Source organism: Capsicum annuum, chromosome 6 (assembly GCF_002878395.1).
Source record: "Capsicum annuum cultivar UCD-10X-F1 chromosome 6, UCD10Xv1.1, whole genome shotgun sequence".
NCBI classification, from domain to species: Eukaryota; Viridiplantae; Streptophyta; class Magnoliopsida; order Solanales; family Solanaceae; genus Capsicum; species Capsicum annuum.
The window spans coordinates 190,374,512-190,379,094 of NC_061116.1; positions in this window are offsets into that span (position 1 = coordinate 190,374,512).

The following is a 4,583-nucleotide window of genomic DNA, read 5'->3' on the forward strand; positions in this document are numbered from 1 at the left end:
CCGAGTGGGAGGTATAGCTATGTTGGTACTTTCCTAGAACTACGTTCCCCCGTAGGAGCCAGAATTGAGGCTGATTATATATAGTGATCACTAGTTTTTGGATTTGATACTTATGGTCCTAGTCCGATGGCAAGGATAGGATGGTTCTCCCCAACGTAGGTTGTACGTTGGACTCCATGTGGATCACATGGTTTATATTGGTTATGAGATCTCCCACTGTGTGTGTGTCTTCTTTCTATCTAAAGATAATGATATAAGTTTGAAAGGATGGTTTTCCTAAAGTTATTGTTTCCGAAATGATTGCAATACTATATTCTAAAGAGAACTGTTATGAGATTTGGTTACCTTGATGGTTTGAAACCATGATGAAATTAATTGAGAACTTACTATGATGACTCACATGTTTTACTTGAGATATCTTATTCTATCATGATTATGATGATTTTATTTGAGCTAGGTGAGTCTTTTATTATATCATGCATGTTTCCTATAAATGCTTATGATATTGATCATTTAAATTGCATACACCCCCATATGCTTGGTACATTTCCATGGTACTGACCCATATCTTCGAATATGGGCTATATTTTCTCAGAATGTAGGTTCAGGTGCTCAGTCCCAAGCTCGACAGTGATTTTTTGGGCACGCTTATCTTCATCCTCTGCGGTGGTCAGTCCTCATGATCCGAGGACGTGATATTCAGACTCCTGTTTCATTCGAGTTGTTTATTTTTGGCACTGAGTATGAGTCAGTTGGGTTATGTCCCAATGGCTCTCTGATTTTGTTGATTTTTAGAGTCTTGTCAGACTATACTAGATGGTTGGAGTTGTCATGAGATATCTATTTTGTTACTTTCTGCATTTATCTATTCTAGTGTTTTTGAGACTTGAATGATTAGATGTTTTGACTATGTTGAACATGAAATAAGCTTGTGATAGTGTTAGATGTCTCAAAGGGTTATCTTGGGGCTAATCTTGGTATCAATCACCGTGTGATGCCTCGGGACCCATTTTCGGGGCGTTACATCCATTTAATGGAGACTTTGTACAGGGCTCTTAACTCTGTCACACCTCTAATTGTAGATAATGCTGCTGGGGTTCATTTGTTGATCTTACATTCCTAGAGGCTTCAGAGATGTTGGACAAAATGACCAAACAAATTCGGGCATGGCATACCAGAGACTCTGTGGCAGCTAGCCCCATGGTTTTTGTGGGTATTACTACGAAACAACGCAGAAGAGAAGAGGAGAATGAACAAGACATGGCTTACCTTAAAATGTAGATGGACTTGCTGACCTTGCACTTGCTATTAGGAAAGGTTGAAAAGTTGAAGGCTGTGGGCTCTCAAGATAGAAATGATGCTGATGCAGATGAAGAGGCTAACTATGTTAATAATTAGGGGGTTTTCGAGGCAATAGCCAAGGAAATAAAGGTCGGACTTACTATGATAATCCTGGTTATAAAGATAGGGAGCAAGGAAATTGGAGGAATAACAATGACATGAGCGGGCTATATGTTCCTCCTGGAAATCGTGAGACTGCTTCAACCAGTTCCAAGAAAATATCCATAGAGGACAGGATGGCTAAGTTGTTGAAGGGAGTTGAGGAAACCAACTCTGGTGTGACCATCATGAAGACCGATCTGACATCCATCAGTCAGTTGGTGCACTCACACTCTACCACAATCAAATAGTTAAAGCAACAGATGAGCCAACTGTCCGGAGCATTCAACTAGAGAAAGAGCAGAACGTTACCGAGTGATAAGATCTAGAATCCATGAAATAATGGGTCATGCATAGCGATTACCACTAGGAGTGGTAAGATGTTATCTAGCCCTTCTGTGGGCAAATTTGTAGATGATGAGGTAGTTGTTGATGGACCGGAAGAAAGTGATCCAGTGGAGTCTGAGAAGCTGGATAATTCTGATGATATTTCATCGAAAGGTAAAGAGAAGTAGAATGAGGTAGTGTTAAAAACTATACCAAGGCCACCACCTCCCTTTCCTCAGCGATTAAAGAAGAAAGCGGATGATACAAAATTCAGCAAATTCATGGAAATGCTCAAGTAATTGACAACAAATGTACCTTTGGTTGAGGCACTTGAGCAAATGTCAGGTTATGCTAAGTTCATGAAGGAGTTGGTGACCAAGAAAAGAGCAGTGAGCTACAAATTAGAGGATAATCTCCATCATTATAGCGCTAGTTCTACGAGGTCCTTGGTTCAGAAAAAACCAGACCTCGAACCATTCACTACTCCTTGTACGATTGGGTCAATGGAATTTTCTAAGGCGTTATGTGATCTGGGAGCAAGCGTTAATTTGATGCCGTTGGAGGTATATAGAAAGGTGGGCCTGGGAAATCCCATACCCACTAATATGCGACTCGTGATGGCTGATAGGTTAGTGAAACGACCTGTTGGTATTTTATATGATGTGTTGGTAAAGGTAGACAACTTTATTTTCCCTATAGACTTCGTCATTCTAGATTGCGAGGTGGACTTCAAGGTGCCCATAATCTTGGGTCGACCTTTCCTTACAACCGGAAGTGTGTTAATTGATTTGAGAACGAATGAACTCCTATTCAGGATGAATGACGAAGTGATACGGTTTGATGTGTGTAAATCAATGAATCAACATGAAGAAATGAGAGTGTTCTCAGTAGTTGATGTGTATTATAAGGATGAACATGAGGTGTTAATAGTTGAGCAACTTGTTGTCGAACCATTGGTCGCAGTTATGATGAATTTTGATAGTGAAGGCATCGGGGAGTATGAAGAGACTTCTTGTGCTTTTGAAGGTATGGGGTCATACCTTTATGCTCTAAATAAGATAGACCTTGACCTTTCCAATTGACCATCACGACCAGCCAAGCCATCCATTGAGGAGCCACCGGGCTACATAGGAAGGTATAGCCAAAGCGAAAACTTTTGCAATGCAGGAGGCAAGTCTAAGGATCTCAAACTCAAAAATGGGAAACATAACTAAATTGTCAACTCAAAAACACAAAAAACCATGGATGGTCAACTTACAATCGATGCCATAATAAATCTCCAAATTATTCTAATACAACTAACCAAGAAGGAACACAGTCAACCTCATCACGATTGGGGAAAGAAATCATCAAATTAGGCTATATCTACTCAAGCCACCAAATAATATCACTAGAAAACAAAAGTCTAACTAGATAATACTAGTCTATACAGCTACCCAGCGAGGATCAAATTCATCAAGTATCAATATCAAATAATAATACCAAGTAGTATCAATAACCTTACACAGTGGTAGCAATAGCAATAATAATATCAATATCAACATACTGAATAGGCGATACCAAAATAAACATCAATATTATGTACCTCTCAAGGGATACAATTGGGCTAATGTGCAAAGATAAATGAGACTTAAACCCAAAAATTACATCCATAGAGAAAATATCAATGTAGATTTACTCCATCCACTACTAAAAGAAATAAACCACGGAGTAGTAACATCATCATGAATGCAATAATAAGGAACATAATGATTGATGTCAATTCATTAAGGCATATAATCATCAATAGGTATGAAACCCCAATACACATAATAAGAGATAAATGCGAGAAATAATAGAACACCAATCACGGTAACATCCTCAATCACATGCCTAACGAGCATAGAGAAATAAATTTAAATGGGTTAAACTCAGACCGACCGATTGAGGCTCCAAGCGCACCATCTCTAACTGAAGATGTCAAAACATTACTAGCTGCTCTAAATAAATTGAATGACTGGAAATCTCATGTCAGGGACACTCCCTAGACTAATGTTCGATCTCTCTATAGTTGTAACAACTCCTAAAGTATCAATATGGTGGGGACACAAAGTGAGCTCAAATGGCTGGACAACTGATGCTGAGAAAAATCTCTAGAATTATGTCCATTCTTCCACAACCACAGTCTATATCAAGAACTCTAGGATGACAGGGAATACATGCTAACTCTATCTGATCAACTATCTTATAGTCCAAAATACTAACTGCATAAAATTGATGAGCTGAAAATAAAGTTGAAATCTATTGAATGGATCCTCACTCCTGAATACAATACTAATAGCACTACACTAATGTCATGGCCTTTTGCCGCCATTTCCATAAGCCTCAATAGTTATTCTCTCTATGGTCCTCTCATAATCAACAACCTGAGGGAAGGAAGACTCAGTTGCTATCAAGTGCTTTGATGCCAAAGAGAGTGACAATACTAATCCTCTAATACATCTATGCACCAATATCTGACTCAGAAGGATACAACATATGAATAAGTCTGGCCCACTCAAGAAATCCAATATCTTACTCAGAACTGGTAAGGAACCTTGATGGACACCAATAGACCAAACTCTGGTCTAAAAATTGCTCAATGAATCAAATGTCATACATGGATAGGAAGAATTTGCAACATGACTCGGATTTCCAATGTTGAAACTCAAAACTGAAGTAGTCACGAGCTCAAACGGAGCCTAAATTGGCCTTAAATCCTATGGCTAACACTGAAGATCTTCAACATCCATCTCTGACTCTCTAGTCTGAAGTTGTGCTGAAACTCTAAAAACACG